The 18,603-nt window shown below is 52.7% G+C and overlaps 1 long non-coding RNA gene across 2 annotated transcripts; it reads left to right on the top strand.

Moving 5' to 3' along the window:
- Positions 1 to 16,335: 16,335 nt before the first annotated feature.
- LOC140681196 (uncharacterized) lies at positions 16,336 to 17,966 on the top strand. Of its 2 annotated transcripts, XR_012052433.1 has the most exons (4): positions 16,336 to 16,984; positions 17,066 to 17,107; positions 17,195 to 17,362; positions 17,446 to 17,966. It is a non-coding gene; the product is annotated as an uncharacterized lncRNA (long non-coding RNA). The 2 variants fall into 2 exon arrangements; XR_012052432.1 differs by having other exon boundaries at positions 17,195 to 17,966.
- The last annotated feature ends 637 nt before the right edge of the window (positions 17,967 to 18,603 follow it).

Genomic DNA, 18,603 nt, shown 5'->3' with positions numbered 1-18,603 from the left:
CAGGAGCTGCCCCCACCTCATACTTGTGCTGCCCTGACAGTCCCAGGGGAGCCCTACAAACTGACATCAGGAACCTGGACTGGTCAGTTTTCTTTCCCAGGGAAAAGAGCCGATGTTTGCGCTCCGAGTCCTGTGGCCCTCAGCCGGCAGCTGAGTGCAAAAAATCCGAACATCGAAGGATAAGTCCCAGACAGGAGCTGCCCCCACCTCATACTTCTGCTGCCCTGAGAGTCCAAAAAGAGCTCTACAAACTGACATCAGGAACCTGGACTGGTGAGTTTTCTTTCCCAGGGAAAAGAGCCGATGTTTGCGCTCCGACTCCTGTGGCCCTGAGCGGGCAGCTGAGTGCAAAAAATCCGAACATCGAAGGATAAGTCCCAGACAGGAGCTGCCCCCACCTCATACTTGTGCTGCCCTGACAGTCCCAGGGGAGCCCTACAAACTGACATCAGGAACCTGGACTGGTGAGTTTTTTTTCCCAGGGAAAAGAGCCGATGTTTGCGCTCCGAGTCCTGTGGCCCTGAGCCGGCATCTGAGTGCAAAAAATCCGAACATCGAAGGATAAGTCCCAGACAGGAGCTGCCCCCACCTCATAATTGTGCTACCCTGACAGTCCCAGGGGAGTCCTACAAACTGACATCAGGAACCTGGACTGGTGAGTTTTTTTTCCCAGGGAAAAAGGCCGATGTTTGCGCTCCGAGTCCTGTGGCCCTGAGCCGGCAGCTGACCGCAAAAAATCGGAACATCGAAGGATAAGTCCCAGACAGGAGCTGCCCCCACCTCATACTTGTGCTGCCCTGAGAGTCCCAGGGGAGCCCTACAAACTGACATCAGGAACCTGGACTGGTGAGTTTTCTTTCCCAGGGAAAAGAGCCGATGTTTGCGCTCCGAGTCCTGTGGCCCTGAGCCGGCAGCTGAGTGCAAAAAATCCGAACATCGAAGGATAAGTCCCAGACAGGAGCTGCCCCCACCTCATACTTGTGCTGCCCTGACAGTCCCAGGGGAGCCCTACAAACTGACATCAGGAACCTGGACTGGTGAGTTTTCTTTCCCAGGGAAAAGAGCCGATGTTTGTGCTCTGAGTCCTGTGGCCCTGAGCCGGCAGCTGACCGCAAAAAATCGGAACATCGAAGGATAAGTCCCAGACAGGAGCTGCCCCCACCTCATACTTCTGCTGCCCTGACAGTCCCAGGGGAGCCCTACAAACTGACATCAGGAACCTGGACTGGTGAGTTTTCTTTCCCAGGGAAAAGAGCCGATGTTTGCGCTCCGAGTCCTGTGGCCCTGAGCCGGCAGCTGACTGCAAAAAATCCGAACATCGAAGGATAAGTCCCAGACAGGAGCTGCCCCCACCTCATACTTGTGCTGCCCTGACAGTCCCAGGGGAGCCCTACAAACTGACATCAGGAACCTGGACTGGTGAGTTTTCTTTCCCAGGGAAAAGAGCCGATGTTTGCGCTCCGAGTCCTGTGGCCCTGAGCGGGCAGCTGACTGCAAAAAATCCGAACATCGAAGGATAAGTCCCAGACAGGAGCTGCCCCCACCTCATACTTGTGCTGCCCTGACAGTCCCAGGGGAGCCCTACAAACTGACATCAGGAACCTGGACTGGTGAGTTTTTTTTCCCAGGGAAAAGAGCCGATGTTTGCGCTCCGAATCCTGTGGCCCTGAGCGGGCAGCTGACCGCAAAAAATCCGAACATCGAAGGATAAGTCCCAGACAGGAGCTGCCCCCACCTCATACTTGTGCTGCCCTGAGAGTCCAAAAAGAGCTCTACAAACTGACATCAGGAACCTGGACTGGTGAGTTTTTTTTCCCAGGGAAAAGAGCCGATGTTTGCGCTCCAAGTCCTGTGGCCCTGAGCCGGCAGCTGACCGCAAAAAATCCGAACATCGAAGGATAAGTCCCAGACAGGAGCTGCCCCCACCTCATACTTGTGCTACCCTGACAGTCCCAGGGGAGCCCTACAAACTGACATCAGGAACCTGGACTGGTGATTTTTTTTCCCCAGGGAAAAGATCCGATGTTTGCGCTCCGAGTCCTGTGGCCCTGAGCCGGCAGCTGACCGCAAAAAATCCGAACATCGAAGGATAAGTCCCAGACAGGAGCTGCCCCCACCTCATACTTGTGCTGCCCTGAGAGTCCAAAAAGAGCTCTACAAACTGACATCAGGAACCTGGACTGGTGAGTTTTCTTTCCCAGGGAAAAGAGCCGATGTTTGCGCTCCGAGTCCTGTGGCCCTGAGCCGGCAGCTGAGTGCAAAAAATCCGAACATCGAAGGATAAGTCCCAGACAGGAGCTGCCCCCACCTCATACTTGTGCTACCCTGACAGTCCCAGGGGAGCCCTACAAACTGACATCAGGAACCTGGACTGGTGAGTTTTTTTTCCCAGGGAAAAGAGCCGATGTTTGCGCTCCGAGTCCTGTGGCCCTGAGCCGGCAGCTGACTGCAAAAAATCCGAACATCGAAGGATAAGTCCCAGACAGGAGCTGCCCCCACCTCATACTTGTGCTGCCCTGACAGTCCCAGGGGAGCCCTACAAACTGACATCAGGAACCTGGACTGGTCAGTTTTCTTTCCCAGGGAAAAGAGCCGATGTTTGCGCTCCGAGTCCTGTGGCCCTCAGCCGGCAGCTGAGTGCAAAAAATCCGAACATCGAAGGATAAGTCCCAGACAGGAGCTGCCCCCACCTCATACTTGTGCTGCCCTGACAGTCCCAGGGGAGCCCTACAAACTGACATCAGGAACCTGGACTGGTGAGTTTTCTTTCCCAGGGAAAAGAGCCGATGTTTGCGCTCCGAGTCCTGTGGCCCTGAGCCGGCAGCTGAGTGCAAAAAATCCGAACATCGAAGGATAAGTCCCAGACAGGAGCTGCCCCCACCTCATACTTGTGCTGCCCTGACAGTCCCAGGGGAGCCCTACAAACTGACATCAGGAACCTGGACTGGTGAGTTTTCTTTCCCAGGGAAAAGAGCCGATGTTTGTGCTCTGAGTCCTGTGGCCCTGAGCCGGCAGCTGACCGCAAAAAATCCGAACATCGAAGGATAAGTCCCAGACAGGAGCTGCCCCCACCTCATACTTCTGCTGCCCTGACAGTCCCAGGGGAGCCCTACAAACTGACATCAGGAACCTGGACTGGTGAGTTTTCTTTCCCAGGGAAATAGCCGATGTTTGCGCTCCGAGTCCTGTGGCCCTGAGCCGGCAGCTGACTGCAAAAAATCCGAACATCGAAGGATAAGTCCCAGACAGGAGCTGCCCCCACCTCATACTTGTGCTGCCCTGACAGTCCCAGGGGAGCCCTACAAACTGACATCAGGAACCTGGACTGGTGAGTTTTTTTTCCCAGGGAAAAGAGCCGATGTTTGCGCTCCGAATCCTGTGGCCCTGAGCCGGCAGCTGACGACAAAAAATCCGAACATCGAAGGATAAGTCCCAGACAGGAGCTGCCCCCACCTCATACTTCTGCTGCCCTGAGAGTCCAAAAAGAGCTCTACAAACTGACATCAGGAACCTGGACTGGTGAGTTTTCTTTCCCAGGGAAAAGAGCCGATGTTTGCGCTCCAAGTCCTGTGGCCCTGAGCCGGCAGCTGACCGCAAAAAATCGGAACATCGAAGGATAAGTCCCAGACAGGATCTGCCCCCACCTCATACTTGTGCTACCCTGACACTCCCAGGGGAGCCCTACAAACTGACATCAGGAACCTGGACTGGTGAGTTTTTTTTCCCAGGGAAAAGAGCCGATGTTTGCGCTCCGAGTCCTGTGGCCCTGAGCGGGCAGCTGAGTGCAGAAAATCCGAACATCGAAGGATAAGTCCCTGACAGGAGCTGCCCCCACCTCATACTTGTGCTGCCCTGAGAGTCCAAAAAGAGCTCTACAAACTGACATCAGGAACCTGGACTGGTGAGTTTTCTTTCCCAGGGAAAAGAGCCGATGTTTGCGCTCCGAGTCCTGTGGCCCTGAGCGGGCAGCTGAGTGCAAAAAATCCGAACATCGAAGGATAAGTCCCAGACAGGAGCTGCCCCCACCTCATACTTGTGCTGCCCTGACAGTCCCAGGGGAGCCCTACAAACTGACATCAGGAACCTGGACTGGTGAGTTTTCTTTCCCAGGGAAAAGAGCCGATGTTTGCGCTCCGAGTCCTGTGGCCCTGAGCGGGCAGCTGACTGCAAAAAATCGGAATATCGAAGGATAAGTCCCAGACAGGAGCTGCCCCCACCTCATACTTGTGCTGCCCTGAGAGTCCAAAAAGAGCTCTACAAACTGACATCAGGAACCTGGACTGGTGAGTTTTCTTTCCCAGGGAAAAGAGCCGATGTTTGCGCTCCGAGTCCTGTGGCCCTGAGCGGGCAGCTGACTGCAAAAAATCCGAATATCGAAGGATAAGTCCCAGACAGGAGCTGCCCCCACCTCATACTTGTGCTGCCCTGACAGTCCCAGGGGAGCCCTACAAACTGACATCAGGAACCTGGACTGGTGAGTTTTCTTTCCCAGGGAAAAGAGCCGATGTTTGCGCTCCGAGTCCTGTGGCCCTGAGCCGGCAGCTGACCGCAAAAAATCCGAACATCGAAGGATAAGTCCCAGACAGGAGCTGCCCCCACCTCATACTTGTGCTGCCCTGAGAGTCCAAAAAGAGCTCTACAAAATGACATCAGGAACCTGGACTGGTGAGTTTTCTTTCCCAGGGAAAAGAGCCGATGTTTGCGCTCCAAGTCCTGTGGCCCTGAGCCGGCAGCTGACCGCAAAAAATCGGAACATCGAAGGATAAGTCCCAGACAGGATCTGCCCCCACCTCATACTTGTGCTACCCTGACAGTCCCAGGGGAGCCCTACAAACTGACATCAGGAACCTGGACTGGTGAGTTTTCTTTCCCAGGGAAAAGAGCTGATGTTTGCGCTCCGAGTCCTGTGGCCCTGAGCCGGCAGCTGAGTGCAAAAAATCCGAACATCGACGGATAAGTCCCAGACAGGAGCTGCCCCCACCTCATACTTGTGCTGCCCTGACAGTCCCAGGGGAGCCCTACAAACTGACATCAGGAACCTGGACTGGTGAGTTTTCTTTCCCAGGGAAAAGAGCCGATGTTTGCGCTCCGAGTCCTGTGGCCCTGAGCCGGCAGCTGACTGCAAAAAATCGGAACATCGAAGGATAAGTCCCAGACAGGAGCTGCCCCCACCTCATACTTGTGCTGCCCTGACAGTCCCAGGGGAGCCCTACAAACTGACATCAGGAACCTGGACTGGTGAGTTTTTTTTCCCAGGGAAAAGAGCCGATGTTTGCGCTTTGAATACTGTGGCCCTGAGCCGGCAGCTGACCGCAAAAAATCCGAACATCGAAGGATAAGTCCCAGACAGGAGCTGCCCCCACCTCATACTTCTGCTGCCCTGAGAGTCCAAAAAGAGCTCTACAAACTGACATCAGGAACCTGGACTGGTGAGTTTTCTTTCCCAGGGAAAAGAGCCGATGTTTGCGCTCCGAGTCCTGTGGCCCTGAGCCGGCAGCTGAGTGCAAAAAATCCGAACATCGAAGGATAAGTCCCAGACAGGAGCTGCCCCCACCTCATACTTGTGCTGCCCTGACAGTCCCAGGGGAGCCCTACAAACTGACATCAGGAACCTGGACTGGTGAGTTTTTTTTCACAGGGAAAAGAGCCGATGTTTGCGCTCCGAGTCCTGTCGCCCTGAGCTGGCAGCTGACCGCAAAAAATCGGAACATCGAAGGATAAGTCCCAGACAGGAGCTGCCCCCACCTCATACTTGTGCTGCCCTGACAGTCCCAGGGGAGCCCTACAAACTGACATCAGGAACCTGGACTGGTGAGTTTTCTTTCCCAGGGAAAAGAGCCGATGTTTGCGCTCCGAGTCCTGTGGCCCTGAGCGGGCAGCTGAGTGCAAAAAATCCGAACATCGAAGGATAAGTCCCAGACAGGAGCTGCCCCCACCTCATACTTGTGCTGCCCTGACAGTCCCAGGGGAGCCCTACAAACTGACATCAGGAACCTGGACTGGTGAGTTTTTTTTCCCAGGGTAAAGAGCCGATGTTTGCGCTCCGAATCCTGTGGCCCTGAGCCGGCAGCTGACCGCAAAAAATCCGAACATCGAAGGATAAGTCCCAGACAGGAGCTGCCCCCACCTCATACTTGTGCTGCCCTGACAGTCCCAGGGGAGCCCTACAAACTGACATCAGGAACCTGGACTGGTGAGTTTTCTTTCCCAGGGAAATAGCCGATGTTTGCGCTCCGAGTCCTGTGGCCCTGAGCCGGCAGCTGACTGCAAAAAATCCGAACATCGAAGGATAAGTCCCAGACAGGAGCTGCCCCCACCTCATACTTGTGCTGCCCTGACAGTCCCAGGGGAGCCCTACAAACTGACATCAGGAACCTGGACTGGTGAGTTTTCTTTCCCAGGGAAAAGAGCCGATGTTTGCGCTCCGAGTCCTGTGGCCCTGAGGCGGCAGCTGACTGCAAAAAATCCGAACATCGAAGGATAAGTCCCAGACAGGAGCTGCCCCCACCTCATACTTGTGCTGCCCTGACAGTCCCAGGGGAGCCCTACAAACTGACATCAGGAACCTGGACTGGTGAGTTTTTTTTCCCAGGGAAAAGAGCCGATGTTTGCGCTCCGAATCCTGTGGCCCTGAGCGGGCAGCTGACCGCAAAAAATCCGAACATCGAAGGATAAGTCCAAGACAGGAGCTGCCCCCACCTCATACTTGTGCTGCCCTGAGAGTCCAAAAAGAGCTCTACAAACTGACATCAGGAACCTGGACTGGTGAGTTTTCTTTCCCAGGGAAAAGAGCCGATGTTTGCGCTCCAAGTCCTGTGGCCCTGAGCCGGCAGCTGACCGCAAAAAATCGGAACATCGAAGGATAAGTCCCAGACAGGATCTGCCCCCACCTCATACTTGTGCTACCCTGACAGTCCCAGGGGAGCCCTACAAACTGACATCAGGAACCTGGACTGGTGAGTTTTTTTCCCCAGGGAAAAGATCCGATGTTTGCGCTCCGAGTCCTGTGGCCCTGAGCCGGCAGCTGACCGCAAAAAATCCGAACATCGAAGGATAAGTCCCAGACAGGAGCTGCCCCCACCTCATACTTGTGCTGCCCTGACAGTCCCAGGGGAGCCCTACAAACTGACATCAGGAACCTGGACTGGTCAGTTTTCTTTCCCAGGGAAAAGAGCCGATGTTTGCGCTCCGAGTCCTGTGGCCCTCAGCCGGCAGCTGAGTGCAAAAAATCCGAACATCGAAGGATAAGTCCCAGACAGGAGCTGCCCCCACCTCATACTTCTGCTGCCCTGAGAGTCCAAAAAGAGCTCTACAAACTGACATCAGGAACCTGGACTGGTGAGTTTTCTTTCCCAGGGAAAAGAGCCGATGTTTGCGCTCCGACTCCTGTGGCCCTGAGCGGGCAGCTGAGTGCAAAAAATCCGAACATCGAAGGATAAGTCCCAGACAGGAGCTGCCCCCACCTCATACTTGTGCTGCCCTGACAGTCCCAGGGGAGCCCTACAAACTGACATCAGGAACCTGGACTGGTGAGTTTTTTTTCCCAGGGAAAAGAGCCGATGTTTGCGCTCCGAGTCCTGTGGCCCTGAGCCGGCATCTGAGTGCAAAAAATCCGAACATCGAAGGATAAGTCCCAGACAGGAGCTGCCCCCACCTCATAATTGTGCTACCCTGACAGTCCCAGGGGAGTCCTACAAACTGACATCAGGAACCTGGACTGGTGAGTTTTTTTTCCCAGGGAAAAGGGCCGATGTTTGCGCTCCGAGTCCTGTGGCCCTGAGCCGGCAGCTGACCGCAAAAAATCGGAACATCGAAGGATAAGTCCCAGACAGGAGCTGCCCCCACCTCATACTTGTGCTGCCCTGAGAGTCCCAGGGGAGCCCTACAAACTGACATCAGGAACCTGGACTGGTGAGTTTTCTTTCCCAGGGAAAAGAGCCGATGTTTGCGCTCCGAGTCCTGTGGCCCTGAGCCGGCAGCTGAGTGCAAAAAATCCGAACATCGAAGGATAAGTCCCAGACAGGAGCTGCCCCCACCTCATACTTGTGCTGCCCTGACAGTCCCAGGGGAGCCCTACAAACTGACATCAGGAACCTGGACTGGTGAGTTTTCTTTCCCAGGGAAAAGAGCCGATGTTTGTGCTCTGAGTCCTGTGGCCCTGAGCCGGCAGCTGACCGCAAAAAATCGGAACATCGAAGGATAAGTCCCAGACAGGAGCTGCCCCCACCTCATACTTGTGCTGCCCTGACAGTCCCAGGGGAGCCCTACAAACTGACATCAGGAACCTGGACTGGTGAGTTTTCTTTCCCAGGGAAAAGAGCCGATGTTTGCGCTCCGAGTCCTGTGGCCCTGAGCCGGCAGCTGACTGCAAAAAATCCGAACATCGAAGGATAAGTCCCAGACAGGAGCTGCCCCCACCTCATACTTGTGCTGCCCTGACAGTCCCAGGGGAGCCCTACAAACTGACATCAGGAACCTGGACTGGTGAGTTTTCTTTCCCAGGGAAAAGAGCCGATGTTTGCGCTCCGAGTCCTGTGGCCCTGAGCGGGCAGCTGACTGCAAAAAATCCGAACATCGAAGGATAAGTCCCAGACAGGAGCTGCCCCCACCTCATACTTGTGCTGCCCTGACAGTCCCAGGGGAGCCCTACAAACTGACATCAGGAACCTGGACTGGTGAGTTTTTTTTCCCAGGGAAAAGAGCCGATGTTTGCGCTCCGAATCCTGTGGCCCTGAGCGGGCAGCTGACCGCAAAAAATCCGAACATCGAAGGATAAGTCCAAGACAGGAGCTGCCCCCACCTCATACTTGTGCTGCCCTGAGAGTCCAAAAAGAGCTCTACAAACTGACATCAGGAACCTGGACTGGTGAGTTTTTTTTCCCAGGGAAAAGAGCCGATGTTTGCGCTCCAAGTCCTGTGGCCCTGAGCCGGCAGCTGACCGCAAAAAATCCGAACATCGAAGGATAAGTCCCAGACAGGAGCTGCCCCCACCTCATACTTGTGCTACCCTGACAGTCCCAGGGGAGCCCTACAAACTGACATCAGGAACCTGGACTGGTGATTTTTTTTCCCCAGGGAAAAGATCCGATGTTTGCGCTCCGAGTCCTGTGGCCCTGAGCCGGCAGCTGACCGCAAAAAATCCGAACATCGAAGGATAAGTCCCAGACAGGAGCTGCCCCCACCTCATACTTGTGCTGCCCTGAGAGTCCAAAAAGAGCTCTACAAACTGACATCAGGAACCTGGACTGGTGAGTTTTCTTTCCCAGGGAAAAGAGCCGATGTTTGCGCTCCGAGTCCTGTGGCCCTGAGCCGGCAGCTGAGTGCAAAAAATCCGAACATCGAAGGATAAGTCCCAGACAGGAGCTGCCCCCACCTCATACTTGTGCTACCCTGACAGTCCCAGGGGAGCCCTACAAACTGACATCAGGAACCTGGACTGGTGAGTTTTTTTTCCCAGGGAAAAGAGCCGATGTTTGCGCTCCGAGTCCTGTGGCCCTGAGCCGGCAGCTGACTGCAAAAAATCCGAACATCGAAGGATAAGTCCCAGACAGGAGCTGCCCCCACCTCATACTTGTGCTGCCCTGACAGTCCCAGGGGAGCCCTACAAACTGACATCAGGAACCTGGACTGGTCAGTTTTCTTTCCCAGGGAAAAGAGCCGATGTTTGCGCTCCGAGTCCTGTGGCCCTCAGCCGGCAGCTGAGTGCAAAAAATCCGAACATCGAAGGATAAGTCCCAGACAGGAGCTGCCCCCACCTCATACTTGTGCTGCCCTGACAGTCCCAGGGGAGCCCTACAAACTGACATCAGGAACCTGGACTGGTGAGTTTTCTTTCCCAGGGAAAAGAGCCGATGTTTGCGCTCCGAGTCCTGTGGCCCTGAGCCGGCAGCTGAGTGCAAAAAATCCGAACATCGAAGGATAAGTCCCAGACAGGAGCTGCCCCCACCTCATACTTGTGCTGCCCTGACAGTCCCAGGGGAGCCCTACAAACTGACATCAGGAACCTGGACTGGTGAGTTTTCTTTCCCAGGGAAAAGAGCCGATGTTTGTGCTCTGAGTCCTGTGGCCCTGAGCCGGCAGCTGACCGCAAAAAATCCGAACATCGAAGGATAAGTCCCAGACAGGAGCTGCCCCCACCTCATACTTCTGCTGCCCTGACAGTCCCAGGGGAGCCCTACAAACTGACATCAGGAACCTGGACTGGTGAGTTTTCTTTCCCAGGGAAATAGCCGATGTTTGCGCTCCGAGTCCTGTGGCCCTGAGCCGGCAGCTGACTGCAAAAAATCCGAACATCGAAGGATAAGTCCCAGACAGGAGCTGCCCCCACCTCATACTTGTGCTGCCCTGACAGTCCCAGGGGAGCCCTACAAACTGACATCAGGAACCTGGACTGGTGAGTTTTCTTTCCCAGGGAAAAGAGCCGATGTTTGCGCTCCGAGTCCTGTGGCCCTGAGGCGGCAGCTGACTGCAAAAAATCCGAACATCGAAGGATAAGTCCCAGACAGGAGCTGCCCCCACCTCATACTTGTGCTGCCCTGACAGTCCCAGGGGAGCCCTACAAACTGACATCAGGAACCTGGACTGGTGAGTTTTTTTTCCCAGGGAAAAGAGCCGATGTTTGCGCTCCGAATCCTGTGGCCCTGAGCGGGCAGCTGACCGCAAAAAATCCGAACATCGAAGGATAAGTCCAAGACAGGAGCTGCCCCCACCTCATACTTGTGCTGCCCTGAGAGTCCAAAAAGAGCTCTACAAACTGACATCAGGAACCTGGACTGGTGAGTTTTCTTTCCCAGGGAAAAGAGCCGATGTTTGCGCTCCAAGTCCTGTGGCCCTGAGCCGGCAGCTGACCGCAAAAAATCGGAACATCGAAGGATAAGTCCCAGACAGGATCTGCCCCCACCTCATACTTGTGCTACCCTGACAGTCCCAGGGGAGCCCTACAAACTGACATCAGGAACCTGGACTGGTGAGTTTTTTTCCCCAGGGAAAAGATCCGATGTTTGCGCTCCGAGTCCTGTGGCCCTGAGCCGGCAGCTGACCGCAAAAAATCCGAACATCGAAGGATAAGTCCCAGACAGGAGCTGCCCCCACCTCATACTTGTGCTGCCCTGAGAGTCCAAAAAGAGCTCTACAAACTGACATCAGGAACCTGGACTGGTGAGTTTTCTTTCCCAGGGAAAAGAGCCGATGTTTGCGCTCCGAGTCCTGTGGCCCTGAGCCGGCAGCTGAGTGCAAAAAATCCGAACATCGAAGGATAAGTCCCAGACAGGAGCTGCCCCCACCTCATACTTGTGCTACCCTGACAGTCCCAGGGGAGCCCTACAAACTGACATCAGGAACCTGGACTGGTGAGTTTTTTTTCCCAGGGAAAAGAGCCGATGTTTGCGCTCCGAGTCCTGTGGCACTGAGCCGGCAGCTGACCGCAAAAAATCCGAACATCGAAGGATAAGTCCCAGACAGGAGCTGCCCCCACCTCATACTTGTGCTGCCCTGACAGTCCCAGGGGAGCCCTACAAACTGACATCAGGAACCTGGACTGGTCAGTTTTCTTTCCCAGGGAAAAGAGCCGATGTTTGCGCTCCGAGTCCTGTGGCCCTCAGCCGGCAGCTGAGTGCAAAAAATCCGAACATCGAAGGATAAGTCCCAGACAGGAGCTGCCCCCACCTCATACTTGTGCTGCCCTGACAGTCCCAGGGGAGCCCTACAAACTGACATCAGGAACCTGGACTGGTGAGTTTTCTTTCCCAGGGAAAAGAGCCGATGTTTGCGCTCCGAGTCCTGTGGCCCTGAGCCGGCAGCTGAGTGCAAAAAATCTGAACATCGAAGGATAAGTCCCAGACAGGAGCTGCCCCCACCTCATACTTGTGCTGCCCTGACAGTCCCAGGGGAGCCCTACAAACTGACATCAGGAACCTGGACTGGTGAGTTTTTTTTCCCAGGGAAAAGAGCCGATGTTTGCGCTCCGAATCCTGTGGCCCTGAGCCGGCAGCTGAGTGCAAAAAATCCGAACATCGAAGGATAAGTCCCAGACAGGAGCTGCCCCCACCTCATACTTCTGCTGCCCTGAGAGTCCAAAAAGAGCTCTACAAACTGACATCAGGAACCTGGACTGGTGAGTTTTCTTTCCCAGGGAAAAGAGCCGATGTTTGCGCTCCGACTCCTGTGGCCCTGAGCGGGCAGCTGAGTGCAAAAAATCCGAACATCGAAGGATAAGTCCCAGACAGGAGCTGCCCCCACCTCATACTTGTGCTGCCCTGGCAGTCCCAGGGGAGCCCTACAAACTGACATCAGGAACCTGGACTGGTGAGTTTTTTTTCCCAGGGAAAAGAGCCGATGTTTGCGCTCCGAGTCCTGTGGCCCTGAGCCGGCAGCTGACCGCAAAAAATCCGAACATCGAAGGATAAGTCCCAGACAGGAGCTGCCCCCACCTCATACTTGTGCTGCCCTGGCAGTCCCAGGGGAGCCCTACAAACTGACATCAGGAACCTGGACTGGTGAGTTTTTTTTCCCAGGGAAAAGGGCCGATGTTTGCGCTCCGAGTCCTGTGGCCCTGAGCCGGCAGCTGACCGCAAAAAATCCGAACATCGAAGGATAAGTCCCAGACAGGAGCCGCCCCCACCTCATACTTCTGCTGCCCTGAGAGTCCAAAAAGAGCTCTACAAACTGACATCAGGAACCTGGACTGGTGAGTTTTCTTTCCCAGGGAAAAGAGCCGATGTTTGCGCTCCGACTCCTGTGGCCCTGAGCGGGCAGCTGAGTGCAAAAAATCCGAACATCGAAGGATAAGTCCCAGACAGGAGCTGCCCCCACCTCATAATTGTGCTGCCCTGACAGTCCAGGGGAGCCCTACAAACTGCTTTCACTGCAGGTACCTGTACACACCTGCACAGGGAGCTTCTAATCCAGAGGAGCTAACAGGGGTATCCTAGGCGTTCTCCAGGAGCTATGGTTGGAACATCCAGCAGGGACTGGGGAGCAGCCAGAGCCACCTGGGCACGGAGCATCCTTTTCAGAAAATGCCAAGGGAAGAGCCCTCTTGCCAAGGGGCAGCACCTGAGCAGGCCGGGCAGTATGTGGGGTTCCATGGGAGAGCTTTCAGCTTTCCCCTTCTATTGTGTCAGCCTCTCCCTAGAACCCCCAGACCTTCCAAAGCACTCCCAGAAAAGAGGGAGGTTATGAAGAGAGAAGGGGTTTAAATTATGGGAAAAAGCTTCCTTTTCCAATATTTCTTGTGTTCAAATCATGAGGGAATCCACTTCCCCTGCAATTTTAATGGTCTCAGTTGAAATAGTCTCTGCCTTTTCTATGCTGTTAGAGGTGTCAATTGACAGGGAATCCCCATTTTCCATTATTTTCCAGTTTAAAGAGAAGGGGAAACCTTGACAATGCTTTTTATGGGCATGAATTAAGGGTAACTCTTTTTGTTGTCCTAAGGCTTAAATTGAGGGGGAAGCCCAGCTATCCCTCTTTCTTAAGGGTTTGGATTGAGTGGAAAATCCCTGTGTCTTCATCACTGGAGAGACTTAAAGTGAGGAAAACCTCTCTTTTCCCAATATTCTAGGGAATTAAACTAAAGGACAGAAGCTATTTATTTGCCATTACATCCCTTTCAGTGGAGGCAATTTCCCTATTTCCTCATTTAAAGGAATTCACTTGAAGGAGGCTCTTCTAGAATGCTTTTTCAGCATTTTAAGGGTTTAAAACTACTTTTCAGGGCACTTCTTTCTGTGCCCTAGGACTAAATATCTCAGGGAAAGGCAAGCCTAGCATGTACTTAACCTTGATGCTGCCCAGGAAGCTGTTTTTTTTTCCTTTTTTTTATTTATAATGTAGTTAGTCCTAATTAGTAGCCCCAAGGAGACTTGGACTGTTCATAGAATTAGTATTCTTCTCCACCCTTAGTCTCAGGTTGAGTACTACTTAGTAGTCACTGAGGCATAATATAAGTTAACAGCAAATTACCCAACTTATCTGGATATGCTGCCTAAAGAACAAAGCTTTATTTCTTACCAGTTTCCTTGCCCTTTTGCTCCAAGTAGTTGTAGCAAAAAAGAAAGTGCTGTTATTTCCCTGAAGAGTTTTCTTCTATATGAATCCCATTACTCCCCTTGAATTCAAATCAGAGGAGCCAAACAGCCACAGCTGCTCTGAGGGCTTTTATACCCAGTGGGGTTTGGCCCCTCCCTTTTCCTGGGTGTCATGGGAATGAGAGGCGGACCCAATCAGGGGTATATTAACCCCAGCCTCTGCCAAGGGGCTTCATTCCCTCTCTGGGATCCACTGGGGTAAGAGCTCTCCTCTCATTTTTGTGAAGAGGCTCTTTTAGCTTAGATTGCTCTCTGCAGGTGCTTTTGGGCTTCTAATGCAACAGAGGCTTTGAAGATACTGTGAGGAAAACAACACTGAACACAGGTAGTATTTAAATTAATGATTTGGGGTTGTGCATTCAGGGGTTGTGAAGTGCTTCTGTAATCTCTGACATGTTTTGTTTTCTTTTTTAGGAGGAGTGCAACTTCCTGTAATTCCAGGTTGCGTCGAGTACAACATTTTTTCAGCAGAGTGATTATGTTCCAAAAGGGATCTGCCCTGTGTCAAAGATGATGTCTGAGATTGAGGTTTCAGGTGAGTTGAGGATTGGGACTAGGAGTGGGAGAGTGAGCAAGGTACCCAGTTAAGAGTTATTGTGGTGGGGTTTTGCAGGCAGTAGGGTGAGAAATGGTGTCTATTTGCAAGGCTTTTCACAAGCATAGCAGAGGCATCCGTGTGTCATACAGCACTCAAGCTCATCCACTGAACTCACAGAAATGCCATGTAACTTTGCCTCTCTAAACCAGGTGCTACTCATAATAACAGCCAAACCTTAGACTAGGGATGGAGCTGGAGACTTGAGCACCCAGGCACACTCAGGAGAGGATAAGTATCTGACTTGCTGGGATTTGGCCCACATAACACTAAACTCAACCATTGATTTTCCTGTTCTTTATTCTAGCTGACTAAGAGGCTAACAGGAGATCCCCTCCGAGGCAGACTCATTTCAGGTCCAACGTGGATTCGCATTTCCAATCATCCAAAAGATAAGTCAGGGCCGCGGCCTGGGGCTGGGAGTAGTGGCCCCCTTCTGCACCCGATGGGGATTTGAATCCCCAGATATGTGCAAGATAAGTCAAGGGCTACAACCCACAGAGGGGAAGGAAGAGAGGTGCTAGGTTGGGACTCCCCAGGAGGGGTTTTTGAGTTAGTTTTGGTGATGAGGATGTCCAAGAAGTGTGTACTTAAGCCAGCTAAAGGAAGAGTGTCTGTTTTGATCTCAGTGCTGAGATGCACAGGGCAGAGTAGTTCTGGTGTGTGTTCTGTCACTTGTCTCTGGTGCACTCTGTGTTCTTTGGGTCTCTCGGTCCTTTCTTCTCATCAAAAGCTCTCTCTCCCTGGCCTGTCCCCTTGTTTGTCATGTCCTGTCCTGTGTCACGGGTGTCTGCACATATTTGTCCTAGAGCTGCTCTGCCCTGCTGCGTACCCTGTAATAGCACAAGTCCTGGGGACTTGAAATTAGTAATGCTGGGTGTAGTTGGGCTCCAGATTTTATTCGGAGATTGACATAACATTTTTGGTGTTGTTAAGTTTTCCTGCAGCTGTTTGACACTAGTCCTAACTTCTTTTCAGGTACAGACAGCTCAAATCAGTAGCAGATGGCCGCAATCCTGGGTGAGGAACTTCCCATGAGTAGGTCAGTCATTGTTTGCATTTGTAGGGGAAGACTAAATGGTGACTCTGTTACAGCCCTGTTTTTTGTCTTTATTTTTAGGAGGTCCAGGCAGATAGCAGCAGTCAAAGCCCAGTGTGCCAGGTGAGCAGTGGACAGAAGCAGTTGTTCTTGCTAAGGTTTCAGTTTTTGGTGCAACTGTAATCATCCATTCTTGTTTTTGTGCTTTAGGGAATCCACTGGGAGTATGCTAAGCCCCTGTCACCAGCTGGCTGATGGACTGGGTTTCCTGCACATATGAGCCCTCTGGAAGTATTACAGGACCCTGTGATGAAGCCTTCTGATTTTGCACTTCAAGGTCCCATCCTGGTAGCCCAGAGCAGTGGCCAAGGAGTTGTGGTGAGTCGGGGAGGTAGGGAGGAGGAGTGAGAGTCCTCTCGAGTTTCAGCATTGTCTCCCCTTAACCTAGGTGTGCCCTGCAATGATGGCATCAGAATCCAACCACACCCGGAGCGTGCAGGCCAAGAACCCGGGCATTCTGAGGAGGATGGTGAGTAGCAAAATTATCAGGTTTTGGCCCATGTGCTCTTAAGGCTGTGCACTGATGTTTGGTTTTCTTTCTCTTGGCAGGCCAAGAGGTGACAGTTGGAACTTACCAGACAGGCAGACGGCCTTCTTCTGCAGCCAACAGGGATTTGCATCCCCAGATATGCGCAAGATAAGTCAAGGGCTACAACCCACAGAGGGGATGGAAGCGAGGTGCCAGGTTGGGACTCCCCGGGAGGGGTTTTTGAGTCAGTTTTGGATACGGGGATGTCTAAGAAGCGTCTCCTTAGGCCAGCTGAAGGGAAAGTGTCTGTTTTGATCTCAGTGCTGAGGTGTGCAGGGCAGAGCAGTTCTGGTGTGTGTCCTGTCACTTGTCTCTGGTGCACTCTGTGTTCTTTGGGTCTCTCAGTCCTTTCTTCTCATCAAAAGCTCTCCCTCCCTGTTCTGTCTCCTGGTTTGTCATGTCCTGTCCTGTGTCACGGGTGTCTGCACATATTTGTACCGGAGCTGCTCTGCCCTGCTGTGTAGCCTGTAATAGCACAAGTCCTGGGGACTTGAAATTAGTAATGCAGGTTGCAGCTGGGCTCCAGATTTTATTAGGAGATTGACATAACATGTTTGGTACTGTTAAGTTGTCCTGCAGCATTTTGACATTAGTCCTAACTTCCTTTCAGATGCAGACAGTACAAATTGGTGGCAAAGGGCACCAGTCCTGGATGAGGAACTTCCCATGAGCTGGTCAGTCATTGTTTGCATTTACAGGGGAAGCAGCCTAAGTGGTGACTCTGTTACAGTGGTGTTCTTTGCCTTTATTTTTAGGAGGTCCAGGCAGATAGCAGCAGTGAAGGCCCAGTGTGCCAGGTGAGCAGTGGAGAGAAGCAGTTGTTCTTGCTCAGGTTTCAGTTTTTGGTGCAACTGTAAGCATCCATTCTTGTTTTTGTGCTTTAGGGAATCCACTGGGAGTTTGCATATCCCCTGTCACCAGCTGGCTGATGGACTGGGTTTGTTGTGCTTGTGAGTCCTCTGGAAGTATTACAGGACCCTGTGATGAAGCCTACTGATTTTACATTTCAAGGTCCCATCGTGGTAACCCAGAACAGTGGCCAAGGAGTTGTGGTGAGTCAGGGAGGTAGGGAGGAGGAGTGAGAGTCCACTCAAGTTTCAGCAATGCCATGTCACCCTTTCTCCACTTAATCTAGGTGTACCCTGAGATGATGCTGTCGGCCTCCAAGCACGCCTGCGGTGTGTGGCCCGACCATTCTGAGGAGAATGGTGAGTAGCAGAATTGTCAGGTTTTGGCCATTGTGCTGTTACGGTTGTGCACTGATGTTTGGTTTTCTTTGTCTTGGCAGACCAAGAGAGAACAGCCTGGTGACAACTGGAGTTTCCCAGACAGGCAGGAGGCCTCGTTCTGCACCCGATGGAGATTTGGATCCCCAGATATGTGCAAGATAAGTCAAGGGCTACAACCCACAGAGGGCATGGAAGCGAGGTGCCAGGTTGGGACTCCCCGGGAGGGGTTTTTGAGTTAGTTTTGGAGATGAGGATGTCCTAGAAGCGTCTCCTTAGGCCAGCTAAAGGAAAAGTGTCTGTTTTGATCACAGTGCTGAGATGCACAGGGCAGAGCAGTTCTGGTGTGTGTTCTGTCACTTTTCTCTGGTGCACTCTGTGTTCTTTGGGTCTCTCAGTCCTTTCTTCTCATCAAAAGCTCTCCCTCCCTGTTCTGTCTCCTGGTTTTTCATGTCCTGTCCTGTGTCACGGGTGTCTGCACATATTTGTCCCGGAGCTGCTCTGCCCTGCTGTGTAGCCTGTAATAGCACAAGTCCTGGGGACTTGAAATTAGTAATGCAGGTTGCAGCTGGGCTCCAGATTTTATTAGGAGATTGACATAACATGCTTGGTACTGTTAAGTTATCCTGCAGCATTTTGACATTAGTCCTAACTTCCTTTCAGATGCAGACAGTACAAATCGGTGGCAAAGGGCACCAGTCCTGGATGAGGAACTTCCCATGAGCTGGTCAGTCATTGTTTGCATTTACAGGGGAAGCATAAATGGTGAATCTGTTCCAGCCCTGTTCTGTGCCTTTATTTTTAGGAGGTCCAGGCAGATAGCAGCAGTCAAGGCCCAGTGTGCCAGGTGAGCAGTGGACAGAAGCAGTTGTTCTTGCTAAGGTTTCAGTTTTTGGTGCAACTGTAATCATCCATTCTTGTTTTTGTGCTTTAGGGAATCCACTGGGAGTATGCTAAGCCCCTGTCAGCAGCTGGCTGATGGACTGGGTTTGCTGCACTTATGAGCCCTCTGGAAGTATTACAGGACCCTGTGATGAAGCCTACTGATTTTGCACTTCAAGGTCCCA

Source organism: Taeniopygia guttata, chromosome 32 (assembly GCF_048771995.1).
Source record: "Taeniopygia guttata chromosome 32, bTaeGut7.mat, whole genome shotgun sequence".
In the NCBI taxonomy this organism is placed as follows: domain Eukaryota; kingdom Metazoa; phylum Chordata; class Aves; order Passeriformes; family Estrildidae; genus Taeniopygia; species Taeniopygia guttata.
This window is presented reverse-complemented; position numbering and strand designations above follow the sequence as displayed.